The following is a 21,695-nucleotide window of genomic DNA, read 5'->3' on the forward strand; positions in this document are numbered from 1 at the left end:
AAAAAAAAAAAAAAGTCATCTGCGAAGATCCTATCTCCAAATGATGTTGTACTCTGAGATTCCAAGTGAGTATGAATTTTGGAAGAGAGGCAGACACTGTTCAATCCAGTACACGTGTCCTTCCCTATTTGTCCCAAAGCACATTTACTTCTTTTACTGGTACCTTTATTATTTCTGACATGAACCTGCTGTAATATTTTTATTTCAAGTTTCAGACGCCTGGTTATACAATCAGGTACTAATAAGACTTTTATTACTTTGTTACTGCTAGAGACTGCTCTAATGAGAAGCAGCATAAGCTCAAGAAGTTGCTTATCAACTCAAGGAAAAGAGCTGTCATAAAAGATACTATATAGGCAAGCTAATTCAAATCTTTTAACTAGAAATGAGAAAAAAGGTTCTAGTAGCCCCAACAGCTTGAGATATCTAAAAAAAAATAATTTTATGTAAAATGGAGGCCTTGAGGTTTTAAAGAGAATCTTAATTCCTTTTGAGGGGAGATAATATAGCCAGAATTTAAAGGATGAGTTTTTTATTGAAGTGGTGGGGTATTTTAATATTCAAGAAAGTGTTTGTATCAGCACAAATTTTATTTTACTATTAACATTAATATTTTCTTAAAAAACCATTATGGAACAACTGAACTGAAAAGTTGCTTCAGTAATAGTTTCATTTTCACTCCTACACGTGAAGGCACATGATATTTTCCTAATGGAATCAGAAAGCAGGCTTTGCTAAAACTAGTCATTTTATAGTCAGTCTGTGAGAAAAATATATCATCTTTACAAAGTGAGCTACCTGTATTACCTAAATAAATTCTTAACAATAAGTCCAGGTACTTTAGAGCTACCACTTTCCTTGAAGCTCTTACTCTGTGTTCAGAAAATAAAGCAATCATTACTCTTACTGGAGAAGTTATCATTTCTTACATGAAATATTCTATAGAAACTGCACATTTCTGAATCAGTTTTGTGACATGACTCTTGCCTTACTAGGTAGCTTAAATGGCTTGAATCTCCGTGCCTTATAGTTTGGGAGGTCCAAAATATTTCCTTGCATTTGGGCAGACTCCTGGGAGGAGGCAGGCAGTGGGGAGCGTAGATGGAGGTACACATGAGGAGGCTGGTGTCTTGCATTTTTCTGGTCTCCATAACTTTGGAATCCTGCTTCCCTGTTGGGTTCTGATTACCCTGTGCAGTTCTCCTAGCCATAATTACTGCCCTCTCTGTGTTCTCATTGCCTCAAGTAGGGAAAATTTCCCTGCCTTTCATGCCTCAAAGCACCATTTACTCAGAGCTTTAAAAAAAAAAAAAACCCCAAACAAAACAGTACTGAGGGCTTGGAGGATAGAAGAGACTGAATTAAAAAATAGTTTAACATGGACAATCGCACACCTTCACGTTCTGATTCTTAAAGGCACCTGGTGTGGAGCTGTGGCGGTGGTGTGGCTTCTCTCCGTCTTTGCCCTGCTGTGTCCTCGTCTTTGTGTAAGGGTCCACAGGTAGTACTCACTTCCAACACCTAAAATATTTTCCTGTAAGAAAAAATAATTCTTCCTAGGGGTAGTGTTTCTTTTTGCTGTGAAGCTAAGGAGATAACTGAGACTACTTGTAAAATGTTATCATTCCTGCCTTTCTCCCGATTCCATCTGGAATAGGTCAGCTGTTTGTGTATCCTCCTGCCATTATTTCACTCTGTCATTGTCCTTGCCTTTGGATGTGGGTTCCTCCACTGCCTTGTTCACTGAGTGTGTGTGTCTGTGTGTGTGTGTGCGTGTGTGTGTGTTTGTGTGCACGCACATGCGTGCATGTGGAGGTGTTAATTTGGCATTGAACCTAGAGCCTTCACAATGCACTACATCCACAGCCCTTTTGTATTTTTTATTTTGAGACAGTCTTTCCCAAGTTGACCTTGAATTTGAGCTCCTCTTGCCTCAGGCTTCCAGAGTGCTAGAATTACAGGTGTGTGACATCATTTTATCCTCAGTGTTTATTTTAGCGTACTGCTTGGCATGTGGTAGGCACCTAATGTTTGTAAGATGAATGAGAAAAATGAAAGAATGATCTTTTTAGGTAATGATCTTAACATCTTGAGATTTCAGTTGCATTTTTTCCCTTTTCTTTGAGATTTCATTCTAAGGAGCAGGTAACTCCTCATCACATTTGTAAGACGTTTGGAATAAGAGGTTGGCGATTCTGTAACATCACTCCTAGAAGACCAAGATGAGGCACCTAGAATTTGAGTCAGGAAATAAAACCCTTTATCTCCCCAATCTCACAAGTATAATCTTGTCCACCGCTGTTCTCTTGGCTTAGTCCAGCTTTGTTTTAGGTGATGGTATTCAAGGTATAATTTAGTTATACTCCCTAGGGCATAGGCTTTGTCTTGGCATCTTCTACACTTACCCAGTGTGCGAAAAACAACAAAGCACTTTTTACCTCGGATAATTAAGAAGTTAGGAATCTTTTTATCACCAGTCTTCTTGGTCTTGTAATAGGCAGCTCCTTTTCCATGGCACATAGTTAATTAGTGGTTGCCGTGGATCCAATGTAAAGGTCATACAGTTTATTCTTTTTGGAATATTATAACGTTGTCAAATTTGAATGACTCAGAAGGAAAGGGGAAGCTGTCCTCGTGTGAGGCTCAGGGAAGTGAAGCAGTCTGGACTCAAGCCCATGTAGTCATCATCTGGACTGCTGCAGTCTGCTTGAAGGTGAGATCTTTTTGATATGTGCATCGGTGATGTGCTCTGGTACTGTTGATGGAGCTAGAAACAAGTGAAAATTTTAAAAGAATCAAAAATAGAAGGTTGCCATAAAGCTGTCAGTAGATAATTTGCTCTGATAGTGTAGACATCCTGCAAGAGATCTACTGTACTGGACAATTTCAGAGGTTGGGGATATCAGTTCAGCATAGTGGGTCTGCTTTATGGGTATGCCCTGAGGTCTGTGTAGTCCATGTACTTATGAGTGCATTTCCATTAGTTGCCCAGGATTGTTTGCTAATACACTGCAGCCTCCTTATTGCTATATCCCAGGTAACAAGTTTGAGCAAAAAGAATGACGTAAGCTATTACTGCTTTAAAAAAACAAACCAGCCTTGCTGTTAGCCATGCTAATGGAGACAGTCTGTCAACTTTATCTTTGTAGTCTCATAAACTTAATGATTTTATAGAAACTTTATGATTTTATAAAAATAATAAAGGCCCTTTCTACATTCCTATTATTCTAGCAAAAGCTTGCAAACCAGTCATGTCCTCACTGTCTTGTTTCTTGTTGACACTTTTTATTTCAAGACTTTAAAATTTATTTTTTAAAAGACTACTGAAAGCCACCTTCTCCTTTATGTTAGAAAAAAAGCAATTCTGTTTCATAGTATACTCTGTTTAAAGAAACAGTAAAATCGTGCTATTATCTGGACAGAAAAACATATTATTAATTTTTTTACCTAAACATTTTACCGCTTATAAGTCCCTTTGTAGTGGAGCCTATTATCAAGAGGCAAGAAAGTGGAGGTAAATCATTAACAGGGAAACTTTCCATTTGTGTTAAGGAAAGACAATTCCTGTAAACCCTCTGTAAGTCATATTGGACCAAGACAGGCTCCAAAATCCCAGTTAGCCTGTCATAGAGATTAGTAAAATATCTATTATTATATGTTACCTTAGTTTTCACACTCTCAAAGTCTCCATTATAACATTTGTAATTTTTCAGTTTTCTAGGTGATACTAAGCTATTAAGGATCCTCAATAAAGAAAGAATATTTTGTCATTCCTAATTAATTATACATATATCGAATCACACAGATCCTGCTGCACTGTCCTCAGAAATAAGCAGTTACTTGGTGACTTTTTGTCATTTTTTTTGTGGTTGTGTTTTAACTGATTTGGACATAAAAATCAGTTATTTATAGCAAATCAATTTCAGTATTAGATTATCTTTTCATTGATAGGGTAAGCCATAAATAACTTTAAAATCATTAAGTTGATTGCATTGAGTCAAGAATATTTAGGGTAAATCTGGCAATCATATTTGTGAATTTCTGGAATAGTCTGTATTTCAAATATTCTATTCCATTCAGCTCCCCAAGCCACAAAAACTCCCATTTCTTCATTCAACAAAAATTATTGGAGTACCCACTCTGTGCCAGCTCTAGACACTAAGGATCCAAGAGTAAATAAAAAAAATGTGGTACTTTCCCTCATTAAGATGGTAGAGACAAATAATTAACATCAAAAGTAAGTAACAGACTGTCAGTATGTGTAATATATGTGATATTATATATTATGGATGTATATTAAATGAACTGTAAATACTATGAAGGGACATAAATCAAGGTAAAGAAATTTAGATAATGTTGGGCACATAAGTAGCAAACTAATTTTGTCAGACTGCGCACCCTGTCTTCTTTGGTGCCATATTCCTGAAGAGCAAGAATATAAAGGCTGACGGTAGCAGAGTCTTAAGTATGCAAAAGATAATGGCTTTTAAAAGATGGACAGGATAAGGAGTTAGAGTTACATGAATGTAGTAGCTATTTGCATACTTGTTATTCAGTGATGGTGAATATTTCAGAGCTTTCTTTTTTTTCTTTTTTTTTGCTACCGGGTATCGAACTCGGGACCTTGCACTTGCAAGGCAGGTGGTGGCACCACTGAGCCAAATCCGCGGCCCAGAGCTTTCAGTGATGACAAATAGCCCGCTATGGCACATGTGCCGTAGGTTCACTACCACCGATACACAAGTGTTGTGGGACTTTTACACACTCAAGTATCATTGTACCTCAGCTTTCACCATTATTTTAATTGCTTTGAAATCTGAAGGGTTTTATTATTCTTGAGGAGTGAGGACTTAAAAGCTTTCTTTATAGGTATTGTTTGCCCAAAGAATTTTGGATATGAGACATAGGATAGCAGACGCTGAGGTAATAAATGAGAGAAAAGAAGTAGAGTAAATTACACAGAGAAGCTGCTCCCTGACTGGAACATGAACCACAGCTCTGTGGCTTTTTGTTTGTTTGTTTGTTTGTTTGTTTGTTTGTTTTTGCCTTTACTCTGAAACAACAGCAGAAGAACTGGCCTACGCTGAAATATTCAACATAACATGGTTTTGTGGTTTAATTGCAATAAGGGAGGGAAAGATATTGCCGTTCTTGTTTGTAAAACAACAGTAGTGGAATAGCTGATTTCTAAGTTTCCTTCCAAATTTAATATCTCATAGGACTGTGGCCTCAAGCAACTGGAAAGAAATACCTGGTATCCCAATGAAAAGACTGAGGATTCCTGCCCAGTGTCTCTGAGAACATTCAGAATTCTATCTGTGATTTTCCTGAATGCCTGGATTAGGCTGCATTTCAGATGTAATTTATTTTACTGAGAAAAGAATACAGCACCCTCTGGTCCCTAGAGCGAATGTGTGAATAAAGAGAAAAGAAAGGGTCCCTGGCAGGTGAAACCCTTTCTCTAGCCAGTGCTGGGAATGCTAATAGGTTCCCAAACAAACTGTTTTATTTTTTTTTATTTTTTTACTTGTGTTAGAGTTTACAAAGTTGAAGAATAAGTGTCTAAAAGTGTTGGGTTAAATGTTTCTGTGTGTTACATTACAGTTTATGAAGATGAAATATAAAAGTATATATCTCTTTCATTTTCACCACTATAATTTGGGGTAATTTTTTATAGCTTTTTCATAGTATACATGAGCTACTTTTACTGAATCTTATTTACTTAAGCAGGCAACAACCAAAGAATGAACTAAAACCTCAAGAAGCCCGATCCTAGATGGGCCAGACTGTTCTTGTTTCACTCTGTGTCAGTCTGCATACTAAGTGTTCATCTCTTTTCTTTTCCCCGCTTTTGGCTTTGAAGACCAGCGCCGATGTAGTGGGTGACAGGCAATTCACTGGAGTAGTTAACATCCCTCCAGTTGTGGCAGTGCGTTAAGCTTTAGTGTTATTATTGTAACTGGCTAATTATGTAATATCAACAATTCAATGAGGTGGAGGCTGAGTATTTCTATAAGGGAGACTGGGAACATGAGCCCTCAAACGTCTCTGGTTTGGACACATTTTTCTCTCCAAGTTTTTAGTTTAACTCTTTTTCTCTTCCATAGCACTTAATGGGCAGTTCCTTCCCAAATTGTGACATACTGCGTTGGAGCTTGGAAAGGAAAAAGTCAGTTAAAGCTTGGGTTGCAGTTTGCTACATTTGCTTCTTTTGCCTTTGCTATTTTTCAGCCAATCTGGCTTTGGTTGTTTAACACTGGATCTGTCAGCCTTTCATTTCTGCTTGCCCCCTCCGTGCTATGGTGTGGTCAAGGTTTATGCAGATTTCTTCATCAAAAATTTAAGGTGTTTGATATATTCACCAGTTCTCCTAAGAAGCTTATTGCAGAATGCAAATCTAAGGCGTTCACATTCACTCTGTCATCTACGTGATTACCAAGGCTTCTGGTATGACTTAGTGGGTGGAACATGTTTTAGGGGAAAAAAAATACATAATTCTGACAAGATGCTTTTTGAAAAGTCCAACCAGCTGTTTCCAGTAGAACACTGTAAAATTTATTCAAAGTAAATTTTGTTTCACTTGGAAGCAAGCATAGTTGAAAGAATGAACTAAAGTAAACAGTGAAATTTAATTTACTCAAAGCTTGTGCAGTGTTGTCTTTGTATAAAGCTCTCAGGAGCCCTCTTCTCTGGTGTCAAGCTGTGCACCATTCTACTGAAGTTATCCTCAAATAACCTAAGAAGGTAAGACATGATGTAAATAAGGCTCTATCTCTTTTTGTGCAATTGGACCTCCGACTGGCCAGATGAGATTATTGGCTCTTGGTTCACATGATGTATTAGTTTTCTCTTGCTGCTGTAACAAATTATAACAAACTTAATAACAAACATTAAAGCAACACATTTATTAAATTATAGTTCTGTAGGTTAGGGGTTTGACATGGATTGCACTAGGCTATAATCAAGGTAAAAGCAGAGCCAAGTTACTTTCTACAGGCTCTAGTTGAGAATCTGTTTCCTTGATATTTCCAGCACCTAGAAGTATTCTTTTCCTTATGGTCCTCTTCACCCATCCTTAAAGCTAGCAAAATTGCATCTCTTTGAACATTCTTAATCAGTCACATCTCCCCCCACTCTGAACTTATCCAGAAATGTTCTCTGATTTAAGAACCCTATGCTAACATTGAGATAACACTTAGATAATCCAGGATCTTTCCACCTGAACGGTTCCTTATGCCATGTGAAGTGTCACTTTCATAGCTTCCAGGGCTTGGAAGGTGGACATCTCTGAGGACATTATTCTGCTTAACACACACAGGTAGGGGTTGCATGTAATATGCTTACCCCAGAACTTCCAGGATTTAGCAAGAATACTAAACTTCTAATGGAGTAATAATTAACTTAGTGTTACCTAGAACTCTGCTATACTACAAAATTACTTTCAAGGCTATAACCCATTTTGAAAAGCTTTTTGTATTGATTGTGTATCTAATGGAAAGGGCAATAAAATGGAGGAAAACTTGAGACATTAGGGAATTATAGAGATGTGCTTCTCTCACACATCTGGGTTTCACTGGATCAGTTTCCCTAGACATTCAGGAAAGGCCTAAACCTTGTAAATTTGGTGCCATAAATCCAAGTTCGTGCTCTAACTTGCTTTAGGACTCCTGTTGCCCACAAAGCAAAAATACTGAAGTTCTAGTGCGTATCACCCAAGTCTGGTCCCAAACCTTGGCTTTTGTGCTAACCAGCTATGTGACTTTGGGCAAAATAATCCTTAAGGTCTCTTTCAGCTCCAAATTCCTATGATTCTGTGCCTGAAAACATCTGTGAAGCATACAGTTACTGATTTTTATTTAAAAGAAAAACCTCAGGGACATTGACTGACAGAACTAAGGTCTGAACACTTTTATTAGCTCTGTGACCGAGTGTATGTGTGCATGTGTGTTCATGTTATACACACTTTTATGTAATATTCCTATTCAGATATATAGGGAACTACATCAGTTAACTACATATAAGATATTTTCCTCTCTTAACTCCTAAATCCTGTAAACCTGCATATATATGTGTAATTTAAAAAATATAGGTAATCTAAAGGCATTAGAATATTTAGTTCATATTAAAAATAGATCAGATAGTTAACATATAGTGAAAATGTGCCTATTTTAAATATAAAACTTATAAAAGAGATTTCATCAGGCTATACTCCTTTTAGTGGTATAAATGTCTTAGTTACGTTCTCTCTCTCTCCCTCCCTCTCTCTCTCTCTCTCTCTCTCTCTCTGTCTTTTTTTGGTACCAGGGATTGAACTCAGGACCTTGCACTTGCGAGGTAGGTGGCAGAACCACTGAGCTAAATCCCCAGCCCAGTTACTTTCTCATCACTGGGACAAAATAGCCCACAGGTACAAGTTGGAAAAGAGATTTATTTTGGCTCTTGATTTAGTTTGTGGTCGGCTGGCTCCAAGGCAAGATAGGATTGCACCAGGGGCCTGGCAGAGGAAAAGTTTCTCAATCCATGGCAGCCAGGAAGCAGAGAATGAAGGAAGGAACCAGGGAAGGATGTGTGTGTGTGTGTGTGTGCTTGTGTGTGTGTGTGTGTGTGTGTGTGTGTGTGTGTGTGTGTGTGTATTCTCTTCTACTGCTGTTTCAGCTATGTTCCACCTCCTAACAGTGCATTCGGCTATAAACTCATCTGGGATTAATATCCACCAGTGAATACAGCACTGCTGTGACCCAGTCACCTTCAAAGGCCCTACCTCACCTGAGGATTTGCGGGGTAGTTTGGATCTAAACCACATCATTCTCCCCTTAGACCTCCATAGACTCATCTCTGTCTTGTTATACAAAAGGCATTTCTTTAAGAGTTGTCAAAGTTTTAATAGCTTCAGCATTGCTGAAAAGTCAAAGTTGAAAGTCTCCTCTGAAACATAAGGCAAACTCTTAGCTATGAACCAAGGGTCTCACTATGTAGTGAGACTGACCTGGAACTCACTGTGTAGCCCAGGCTGGCCTTGAACTCACAGTGATCCTCCTGCCTCAGCCTCCCGAGTTCTGGGATTATAGGCATGCGCCACCACTCCTGGCCTCATTCCCAACCAAAACCTCCTAAGCCTGGTCTTTACTGTTAGTATTTCTATCAGCATTCTGGTTTTCTGAGCTCTGGGCAATATCATATATCAACTGTTGCTCACAGTTGTCTAGGGCTTCTCTAATTTGCTTCTTCAAATTTTTCCAAACTCCTTTCACAGAAACATTCAAAAGGCTTCTAAACCACTTTGTCAGGTAGAGTCACAGCAATAACTCCACTCCTATTATCAAAATCTGCCTTAGTCACTTTCTCCTACCTGGGACAAAATGCCCACTACCCACAGCTTAAAAAAGAAGAGGCTTATTTAGGCTTATGTTTTCAGTTCATAGTTGGCTGGCTCTAAGGCAGAAACAGGAAAGCAGAGAGGCATGGTGGAAGAAAAAGTATTTAACACATGGCAACCAGGAAGTAGAGAGCAAAGGGCTGAGTTACAGGAGAGATGTGCCTTTCCCAGTCACTGCCCCAGTGACCTGCCCCTGCCAACCAATAGTGCATTCAGCGGTGAAGTCATTAGTGGATTAATCCATCAAGGATTATATGTCCCCATGGTCAACCACCTTCCAAAAGCTCCATTTCTGGACATGTGAGGCTTTGGGGGAACATTTTAAATCTAACCATAATGAGGGATTGTGAATATTTTTCTTTTTTTTAAATGTGCTTGCATAGCATTTGCAGATTTATTGCGTTCATTAAAATCAGTATGGGAATCTTTCACTGCTTAAATTTATACTTTCTCTTTGGTTTTGTTCTTGCAATATTGGCCTTTGGTTAGTTTATATCTTATTTAGTTAGAATGACAAGTATTTCCTTTGATACAAGTGGATGTTTTAAAGTAAAGATCCTCTAGTGTGCTAGAGGAAATCTTTAGGAAGGATATATATTGCTGAAAGAATTTTAAATTAGAGGACAAGGAAATAAGTAAAACTGTAACCATGAATCCACTTGCATCCTGAACGTGTGAATGTCGTTAAATCAGATGTCATAACATCCTTGTATTCTGATTGAATTACATGCAAGTGCTGTACTTGAAGATGGCTTCTAAGTCTTTCAAGTATAACTAACCCAAAAGTGCTTTGAAGAATTGTAAAAATTGCTACTCAGTGTTTTTGCTGTTCGATGTGGGTGTTTAGGAAACATGCATTGTTGAGGAATAATGCCCATAGGAGGAAGGGACCTCTGAACCCTAACTCAGATCTGCTGTTTTCTGAGCAGCATTGAAAATTGGTTAGCCAATCTTTACTTGAATGTTTGCTGTTGACTGGAGCTCATTATTAGCAAAATTCTTCAATTTTTTTCTATATGAGAACACACATGGTCTTTTTTTGTTTCCTTCTGCTGTTTTATGTTTTGGCCCTGGAGATGTAGCTCCTTTATGTCCACTCCTCAAGTTTTTAAGTACTACCTCCTGATTGTATGTGTGACCCCGGAATCAGACTACACCTCTTACCAGATGTGTTACGTTGAGTAGATTATGCAACCGCCCTGTACCGCGGTTTCTGCATTTGTTAAATGGGAATAATCGTACTTATCTCATGCACATGTTGTGCATATTAACATGTATATGGCACATTGAAAATGACTGTGTTGTTACTAGTTTTTTTCCTTTTTTTCAAGATTTAAATCTTTCAAGCCACTTATAGATATATTCTCTGACATGGTTTGTAGACTACTCGCTAGACTGTTCACCTTTCCATATTTAGAGGTCATTTTACCAATATCTCTTTGAAATTAGGATATAAAGAACTAAATGAGATGCCATTAATCCATCAGTGTGTGGAAAGACTGTCTCTTTCCATGATTGTCACCAGTGTCTTGTTGATACAGTCTCATGTTCTATTAATTTTCAAGTCAGTCTGTTACTCGTGGCTTATATTGAACTTGAAGATAGTGAAAGCTCTTGAGTCTTTTTAATTCCAGTTGCTATTAAGATAAATCTGTACTTTCCTGTGTAGATAGTTTTAAACAATGAAATATATGTTCATCTCAGTAAATGTTTTATTTGGTCCATATTGATTATCTGGTAGCAGTGGAAGTTGCAGGTAGTGGGCTGATTTGGAATCTATCTAGAAGTAGATGCAGGAATCTTGCTTACGAATTGAATGTGAGCTGTAAAAAAACAGTCATAGAAGTGTGATGGTAAAGCTCAGTCTTCTTCACAAGCAACTGCGTGAATGGTGAGGCTACTTAATTGAGATGGAGGAGAATAGTAGATGTTCTGGCTTTGGTGGGACAGGGGAAATCAAGAGGTCTGTGTTGAATCTGCCAACTTGTAGACATCTAGTAGACATTCGGAGAGATATGGAGTAGGCGCTTGGTGATGAAATGACAAATGGGATCGGCTGTGGGAGATCTTATGGTGTAGATCAACGCTTTTTAACTTTTTATATGAGAACCGCTGAGGAGCCTTTAAAAATACATAGGCTTTTTGGTCTAACTGCAGAGATGTTTATTTAATTGATTTGGTGTGGGGCCTTGAAAAATTTAGAGGAAAAAGAAGAAACGACTCCTTAGTTGATTCTCAAATGCAGCCAGGGTCGAGAAGGCATGTATAAATAATTTTAAAAGAAGGAAATCGGTGAGATCATCTTGGGAGTTGATACAGATAGAAAAGAGAGAATCACTAATATTCCAGTGATACATGCATACCTATGTTTATAGCAGCACAATTCACAATAGTTCAAATCTTGGCAGCAGCCTATATGTCCATCGTCAGATAAATGGATCAAGAAAGAGTATTTGCATGCAATGGAGCACTGCTGTGCCACAAAGAAGGTTAAACTTCAGTCATTTGTTAAAAAATGGATGCACCTCGAGTCGATAGTGGTAAGTGAAATAAACCAGACAACAAGCTTAAATACCACGTGTTTTCCCCTTATATGAGAAACCAAAAATGCAAAGAACAAAATGAATGATAGAAAATAGGAAGCAGAGAGATAGATCTTTCTCAAATGGAAGGGAATCAAGAGATGGAGGGAGGGGTCGGGGAGAGGGGAAGGAGACACAAAAGGAACGAAGTTGTGGTGTATACATGTACCAACTCTCCACAAGGAATGCAATCATTGTACTGCAAACATGTTCTAATAAAAATGAACATTTTCAAAATGGGGCTGTGGAGCAACTGAGAAAGAGCAAAGGAATCCAGGAAGGATCCTGATCTTTGATTCCCTGGCAGCTCAAAGTGCGGTTCCCTTGGTAGTATTCCCATGACCTGGGAGCTGTTAGAAATACTGAGCTACAAGCCCCATTCAGATCTCTGAGTCACAATATGCATTTAACAAGAGCCCCAGTGATCCGTGGCCTTCCTCTTCAAGTTTAAGTTATCAGGATGGAACCACTTCAGGTATGAATCAAATCTCTTCTCTGTCTTCTTCCTCTCTTCCTCTCTTTCTTTCCCTACACACACTCTCAACTTGTTATTCTGTCTTCTTCAGAAGTAGTTTGTAAGTGATTAGCTGTCTTTTTCAGAAGTAGCTGGTAGTTAGGATTGCCCTTCAATATCTTACATTTTTATAAATAGTAGTAGGTAGTTTTGAAATTGGCATGTTAAATGACTTTCACGTATTCCACCAGTTCAGTAAATTACCCCTCTTGAATTGAGGAAAGGTATTTAGGCTTTTATAACTTTTTCCCAAGCTAACCCTCGGGGCTCCATGATCTACAGTGCCACTGAATTACCAGTTCCTAGACAAAAGCTCTCAAAGTGAAATCACACCAATTAATTGAGTCACACAGTCTTACAGAAGCAAGGAGGTTAATTGTGGAGACAGTTTATGCCTTGTTTTTCTTTTCTTCTCTCTCGTAAATAATTTTGTGTATTGTGTTCATCTGCCCTTTTTTTTTGTATTTATAAAGGAACTTAGCATAGCAAACTAAAAGCCCTATATTTATTAAAAGAGAGAGAGAGAGAGTGTCTGTAACTTATATATATTGTATTGATACTTCGTTAAAGTTTTAGAGTAAATTATTGAGTGTAACTGAATGTCCTAATCACGAATAGGAGCAAGTAGGACTAAGAGGTATTTATGGACAATAGTTGGATCTACCTTTTCTTCTTTTTGAGGTAATCTGTGTGGTTGGTGAAGAAAAATTGCAGGAGGCTTTAGTTGTATTTAAAACATTTTCTTACATTAGGTTGAGGATATTATAAGTTATGTTTTATTACTTTTTATCTTTGTACAAATTAGTTAATAATCTGTCACATTTCTAGCACATTAGAAATTTACACACTACATCAATTTTCTCATGCATTTTAGCTTTAAAGTAATACCTATTGATATATATATATATATATATATAGGACACACATATATGTATATATGTATACATATAAAAGGACATAGGGCTGGAGATTTAGCTTAGTGGTTTCACGCCTGACTTGCAAGTGCAAGGACCTGAGTTCAATTTCCAGTACCAGAAAAGAAAAGCACATGGATGTCCCTCCTCTTTCATACTCTACTCCTGCTTTCCAGAGGCAAGTACTTATGTTTTCTGTTCTTTATTTCTTCTGGTTATCAATAAAATCTCAAATAAATGTTCCAATTTCTTGCTCTCTTGGTTTTAACACAGTATCAATTTCAGATACCAAGTGGTAAAATTTAGAGGACTTCCAACTTATACCTCCCCTTCAGACTAACTCCTGACTTTTGTTCAGTGTATTGTTACTTTGTTATTGTCAGTGTTCACAACATTCTCCTCTGTAGCTAATTAATTTTTCTTTGCTACATGTGGAGATTGATTATAAAAATGGAAGTCTTATACAAATAGCATTGGTAGTATGATGATTATTTAATCACAATTCAATTGCAGTGTGGTTAGACCTAGGAAGAAGCAAATGTGACCCATGTCACTAGATCCTGCCCCTCTTCTGGGTTCATTGGATCCTCTTTAAGTGAATTTTCCATTTTTTCTTGTCTTCTAGGTCATATTCAGTCATCCATCTTTTCTGTATTATCTCTGTAGGAGTCATCTATGGTTTTCTTTTGGCAGTGGGGCCAGCTAAGTTCTAAGCCACCTTTCCTTAGAAATGTAAATGTATTGTTATTGTTTAGATCTAAAATGTCCCCCCAAAGGCTCATGTGTTAAGGGTTTGGTCCTCAACGCAGTAGCATTTGGAATTAGGTCTCTTGGGAGGTGGTTGGCTCATGGGGACTTTAACTTAATCAGTGGATTAATCTGTTGATGAAGTCATAATTTAAGGGCATTATTAGGAAGTGGTAGAGACCTAGGAGGTAAGGCCTTGTTAAAGGGAATGGGTCATGGAGGCTTGGCCTTGTGGAACATAGCTAATCCCTGGCCCCTTCCTTTTTGACTCTTGCCTTGTTTCTGCTTCTTTGCTACCATGAGGAAAGCTTTGCTTTGCCACACCCCTCTACTATGATATTTCTCCCTTGCCACAGAACTAAAAGCAGTGGCACCAGCGGACCATGGACTGAGACCTCTGAAACCATGACCCAAAATCATCCTTTCCTTCTTATGTTGTTAATCTAAGGTATTTTGTCATAGCAACAGAATGCAGTATAATACAGTATTGTTTTGCTTTACTCTCTAATGCAATATTGTTGCTAAGAAGTCTGATTCCATTTCTATAATGCTAAACTCATCTCACCCAAATCCTTTATAATTTCCCCCTTATCTTTGAACTATAATGAGATGTGTCTGAATAAATGTCTTTTCCTCCTCATTAATCCTGGGTAGCATTTAATGCAGCTGTTTTATCTGGTGTTTTATGTCAGTAGCTCAGGAAAATTTACTTTCATTTGTATGTCTTTTGTAATTCTTCACCCCTTATTTTCTCTCATTATTTCTTTCTGACATTCACCTTAGATATTGAACCTTTTTAGAGCAGTTTTTCAATCGCTTCTCGGCCTTTTGGCTAAGATCAAGTGTAGAGCAGTTTTTCATGTCTCTTACTTTTTTGTTATTTTTTAATCTCCATTTTCCCCTCAGTATTGGAATGTGGACATCTGTAGGATGTAGGTCACCAGTTTGGTCTTTTACGCTGTCTTATAGATTTTTCAGTATAGCTGTTAATTGTTCTGATTTACCTAGTTTCATTCTTCTAGAAATTCCTAAAATTTTCTGGTGTGCTAATGAACATTTTCCCTGTATCTAGAACTACTACAGTTGAAAAACAGACAGACAGACAAAAACCCTTTATGATATTTCAAGGTGACCTTGGGTAAGAAGGCACTAAAATAATTTAAATACATGTTTGGCCTACCACTGCAAACTACTGCCATAAATGTCAACCACTTCTTCCTTTGAAAATAACACTAAGTACAAACAGATGCCTTTGTCAGTGCCCTGAGCTTTGCATGATTAGCACCTGCAGGTGGGTACCATAGAGACTACTTTACTGATAACCTAAGTCCTGAGGCCTTAGAATACAACACTAGACCCAAACTGCTGCCTTGAACAGAGACTGAAAGATATGAGAAAATAAACTTTCTTAGAATTGTGTAGCAGGTGACAGTAATTGCCTGGAGGGAGAGATTGGTCCAATTATTTCAGCAAATATGTTTAATATTTAATCACTCCGTGTGATTTAAGAAATCATAAGAGATCGTCCCTGCCCTCAGAGGGTTTACAGTCTGGTAATACTAGTGTGTAGTCAAATGCATATCAAATATATGATGATAGATACAGTAAATCCAGCAGAGAATTACAAATAAATATTCCTGGGGTTCAAAAGGAGAATGCACATCTGTGTTAAGGAATAAAGAAGTGCTGTGGAAGACACTAGAATTGTATATAGAGGAGATACAGAACTTTGGACAAGTGGATGTGGGCCCTGGTAAAGAGAGTAGCAGAGAAAAGTTCCACTCATGGGGAAGACAGGGCGATACCAGTTGACCACAGAAATAATAGTTTGGTTAGAATGCTGGGTACTTGTTGGAGAGGAGTGTGAGGCTTTCAGGCTTCAGGGTGGTACAGCTGTAGACACTGTAAGTTTTTGAGAAAATATTTTGGAATTGTAATGTGGGGATGCCAAAGAGTGCCAGAGTGTCAAAGTGAAAATGCCATCGAGAAAAATTTGCGTTGAGTTTGGTAGAAAAGGAATTAGAAAAAGGATGGACGGACTGATAAGATTATATATTCACAAGATGAATCTAGTAAATTTGTGTATGGATGAAATGAAGTAAGAGGCAGCAGAAGAGTAGTCATTTCACAAGTTGATTCTGTGTTTTGTGCTGGGCTCTCAGGATAAAAAGATCTGGTCCCTGCCTTCGTGGTGGTCTTAGCCTGTGAATATGAAAAAACAATTGTATTGCCTAAAAAAATCTAGTTAGACTTTTTAAAAAATCATACAGATGTAATATACTATAAGATGTTTAAAAACTAATTTTTTGCATAGCCAAAAATATTGTCAATTTTGTAATTGTCTTAAATTTTCCTTTATTATGAACACAGCTAGCATGATCTGTTACTGTCTAATGAAATATATATTAACTGCTTAAAAGTAGTCTCAGATGTGCATATCAATTCTGTGCTATATGCTTATTCACCTAGAAATATAAAAATAAGATCATTTAAAATAAATGGTTCATTTTGGTTGAAAATACTTGTGACATGTCTTATTCCTGAGTTTTTTAGAAGAAAAAGAGTAGTTTTGGACTTGTCAGAATTGACTTAGTAAACCTTTCCCTTTGAATTGTTCTAAGTTTTATTTTGATTTTTAAAGATCAGTATACTTGAATTGGAATACTTTTGCATGGAAGGGGAATTCCAACAAAATAGCTTATTTTAAAATAATAATATACTGGTTGGTAAAATTACTCACTGCAAATACTGTAGGCATTTCTTTCTTTCCAGTAGAATTTCCAGCACAGTCATTCAATGGAGAATGCAGAGTAAAGGCAATTAATATCTTCGAGTACATTTTGGTACCACAGAATACTTATAAAGTATATTTAAAACATCATTTCCAAAGATGAAAAAACTTAACTGGTAGAACTGTAAGATTATTGCTACAATTTATCTTTTTTAAAAATCAAAATTCCAAACCATATACATGCGTAGATTTCCTTATGAAGAGACTTAATTTTGTTTTACAGAGCTTGATTCTCCCTTCTTTCACAGGATTGTTTTTTGTATCTTTGTGATAAATTTATTTCAAAATAAGTTGTTATTCTGAAGTTATTGTCCAGTCTTTACTACCTGACTTCATAGTAATCGACCAGTAGAACACTTCTTTGAAGAGGAGTAACTGTGACATACACAGATTATGCATGGCTTTTCCCATATAGCAAATAACTTGACTGCCTGACTATAGCGGAGGTCTTTATTTTTGCTTATGACTCCATAGCAGGTTGTGATAGACTTTGGAGGACTGAGCTTGACTTGACTGGATTTCTGTAGCTAACTCATGTTCCCCTTTTCCGTTTTCAGATGTCTTCCTCTTGCTCGTGCTCCTGTACCTCATTACTACTTACTCTTGATTTTCCCTCCTTTAAAAAGAAACAAAGGACACAATCAAGTAGAATCTTTTTTCTTCCCGAATAATTTGATTACCCCAAAAATCATAGTATTGCTAGAGATCACAAGTCTGTTCCTTTGCCTTTGGGCAGAACCGAATTTGTGAGATAGTCCTATTTTTGAAAGTCTCCAATGAGGGAGATATCATAATCCGTTGCAATATTTAACAACCCTTTCTGTGAGGAAATTCTTTTATCCAATTTAAATAATGCATGGATCTGTCTAAGCCTTTATTTTTTTTTCTTCAGTGAATGTGAACTGGTCTTCTCTCTCTGTGTAAGACCTTCTCATGCTATTTAAAAACTTAACTCTAACACTGCCCCACAAATACATCTGTTTCTGCCACTTGTACATCACAATATTTTCCATTCCCTCTATCATCCTTGTCTCTCCCTAGTGGCTATACCACAGCTCTTTCTTACTTTTGTTAATGAGATTCACAGTGTATCTTGGACCCGAGTGGAGAGGGTGACAGGAGCTAAGTGTAGGGTCCAATTATAGCAGAGACACACTGTTAGGTACACTCTTGTATGTTCACAGATGGCTCTCCTGTTGGAAAAGTAGTCATCCTTCTAGACAGTAATCTCTGTACCTCTAGACTTCAGATTTCTCTTCTTTTGCCATTCTACAGATTCCCCACTGTGATACTTTTGTATCTTCACTTCTGTGTCCATATATAACTACACATCAGGTATATTTGACCATTTTATTTTGTTTTTTTCTAAGTATTGCTACTGGTTTATGGTTTTAAAACTATACTAAGGTAAAGTTTATACATGTGATTTTTGGTTCTTTACTGTATAGTCTAAAAAGTTTTGATATGTTTCTGTATCTGGGTAACCAATGTCGTAGTCAAGATTCAGAGTATAGTCATAGTTTCAGAAATTTTCCTTATACCTCCTAACAGGCATGGCCACCTACTGTTCTGATTTCTATCACAATTGATTTGTGCTATGTATCCTCGTGTCATATAAACATAGTATAGCATTTATTCTGATTATTTTCACTCACAAATATTAGTAATTTGTTTCTGTTATTATTGTTGTACTAGAGATTAATTGAACCCAGAGCTTCATACATTCTAGTCTCTACCACGGAGCTACATCTACAGCCCTCTTTTTTTTTTTAAATGGTTAAGTAGGATTCTGTTGTTTATTCTGCTGATGGACGTTTATTTTCAGTATTTGGTATTGTAATGCTGCAATGAGCATTTTTTGCACAAGTCTGTTTGTGGACATAATGTTTTCATTTCTTTTGGATTAATACTTAGGAATGTATATATGACTGTATAAAAATTGGTTAAACAGGGCCAGGGATTTAGCTCTGTGGTTCTGCTGCCTGCCTAGTAAGCACAAGGACCCGAGTTCAATACCCGGTACCAAAAAGAATAAATAAATAAAATTGGTTAAATAGTTTTAAACTATAACTAGCAATATGTGTGACTTCAAGTTGCTCTATGTTTTTGATATTTTCTGTTGTCAGTCTTTAAATTTAATCATCTAATAGATATGAAATAATATCTCAGGTGTTTGTATATTGTTTCTGTGATTATTAATGATGTTGTGTCCCTTTCACAGTCATATTTATTCTTCCTTTTCAAAACATATGTTCAAATATTTTGCTTCGTTTTGAATTGAATTGTTGATTTTTAGGAGTTCTTTGCACTTCTGGATTTGAGTTCCTTGTCAGATATAAGTATTGAAAATACTTATATGATCTTCCTGATCTTCCTGATCTATGGCTTACATTTTTGTTTTCTTCATTATGTGTTTTGATGAATAACATAATTTTTCAATTTTGAGAAAATCCAATTTATCAATTGGCTTTCCTTCACCCTATCACTAAAATGTTTTTCTGTTTTTTCTGCCAGAGAACTTACAGTTTTAGCATTCACATTCCATTATGGGATTCATCTCCTATTAATGTTTTTGTGTGATGTGAGGTAGTGGTCAAGTCTCAGTTTCCCCCTTTGAATTTCTAATTGTTCAAGAATCCTCTTTTGAAAAGATTTTTTCTTTTCCCAGTTGAATTTCTTTGATATTTTCATCAGTTGTCCATTTGTGGGTGGGTCTATTCCAATGTTGTTTTAATTCTGAAACTGTGAACTATCTTTCACGTTTAATGCTACATTTAAATTATGTGTGTGTACTTTCTCCAGGAAATAGTGGACTAGAAAACAGAAACCAGATAATCGAATTTGGTTGAGGCCTTACCTGACGTCTTTAGTGTTAAACCCTGCTCTTCCACACCCTTCTTTCTCCCTCTGATTGATCCTAGCTTTCTGTGAGGAGGAGTTCTGCTGCCTACAGAGTTCCTGCCGCATGGTCATTCCTCCTTGTGCAGCCTCACAACCCCAGCCTTGGTCAAGGCAGATTCTTCTCCAAAATCAAACTGTTTTCCAAGTAGATAGAAACCTGACCTTTTCCTAGGAAATATTTCCCATCCTGCCATGCGTCCTCAAGCTAGCAACTCAAGTTCCTGCGGGGAATTTTCCTAATAAATTTTCCTGCTCTCTGCAAACTACCATCATAATTATTAGATATGTAATGAAATAGAAAAATAATATTCAGGGCAGTGAGTGACATGAATTTCCTACATTGTGCTTCAGTGAATTGCATTCTCAATAGCTATCTTCCTGTACAGAAACTCACAAGATCTGTCTGTCTTTTTAAAAGATTTGTCTGTCAATTGGGTACTCCTTTTTAAGGCCATCCAAAAAAGACTATATATTAGTTACATGATTATTTTCTCATAACCACCAAATGAGTTTGTAAGGAAAATATTTGTTTGCTGTGGTCTGCTACATAATTTGTTTCACATTTTTCAGATGCCAGCAATTCGCTTAGCATAAAATGTTTAACTGCCCATTTCCAAAATGTATTAGGCGTTTACTTATGCGGCTAGGATGCAGGAAGGTGGATGCCAATTAGCAGTATTCACTCACATTCCCCTAGGTGTTTCTCTTACACCTTAGTGTGTGCTCCAGGTTTCTCAGAGGCCTTAGGGAATATAAATGAAATTCCTACTCCTCCCACATCTCAGAATCCAGTGCCCAAAATATACTGTGCATGTTGGAGGCACTAAAGAGAATTTCAAAAAAGGTGGACTAACAGTTTACCATTCATGAAAAGGTGAGGACACATAAATATGTGATTATATATATTGTGCAATATATTCAAAGCTAGAGAACCTAACTATAGAATTGTCTTTTTAATTAATTAGTTTTCCAAGGGATACAGTGTTTTTGGACTTACCCATCCATATCTTAGTCCTCACCCACTAGAGATAGCATTCATTTTTTTCATTTATTCACTCAGCAAGAATGTATTCAGATACACCAAGGTAGGTGCTGATGACACCAAGATGAATAATGCATATAGCCCCAGCTCTCCAGGAAGTTGCAGTCCAGCAGGGGAAAGTAGGTGTAAACTGAGTGAGATAAAGTCCATAATAATGAGCATGCATAAGATGTTCTGGGTTTGCATAATAATAGTACCTTGATCAGACTTGGTTGGGGAAAGTTGGGCGAATCTTTCCCAAGGAAGCAACGCCTGAGCTGGGTCCTGACAGACTGTCATATTGATCTAAACAAGATTCAGAACTCTGATCTTAGCCTTATTTATACCTGACTCCAGACAAAACAAGCATAATGCTAGACAAACAAAAATGCATGTGAAACAAATACGTAATTATCCACTGCATATGTACAGTGATACATATGTAGATGTGCTGGGTACCCTGAGGTGGGAGGTGGAAAGAGAGATGCACTCTTCTCAATGAATTTTGGTGGGGGAGGAATGACATATTTGAGGTGGGAAGTGATAAGAGACTGATTTTTTTGCTGACAGTGGAAAATACAAAGAGGAAGAGTCCATTCATTCAGATGCAGGACTATAAAACTCATGATGTAGAACATTAATTTGATTTACATGGTAATTGGGAACTGTCTCTAGATTGCAAAAACATTAGTGATGTGAACAAGACTATGTCTCAGGAATTATTCCTGTTTAATATGGTTATAGTTTGCTGGTTCTTTTCCTACTTTTGTAGTTCCTCGTTTTTTCTGTCTCCTAAATATAAGTATTTACAAAATAATGCCTCATGATCTACTCCCCCCTCCCACCCAC

General features: G+C 37.2%; 1 protein-coding gene and 1 pseudogene across 3 annotated transcripts in view; both read left to right on the forward strand.

Moving 5' to 3' along the window:
* Positions 1-21,695, forward strand: part of Sh3rf1 (SH3 domain containing ring finger 1) — a 202,758-nt gene that overhangs the window by 119,183 nt on the left and 61,880 nt on the right. The gene's annotated exons all lie outside the window — the stretch shown is intronic.
* On the forward strand, positions 14,946-15,079 carry LOC117286807 (annotated as a pseudogene).

This window comes from Fukomys damarensis, unplaced genomic scaffold (assembly GCF_012274545.1).
Source record: "Fukomys damarensis isolate Sample0158 unplaced genomic scaffold, DMR_v1.0_HiC HiC_scaffold_18, whole genome shotgun sequence".
In the NCBI taxonomy this organism is placed as follows: Eukaryota; Metazoa; Chordata; class Mammalia; order Rodentia; family Bathyergidae; genus Fukomys; species Fukomys damarensis.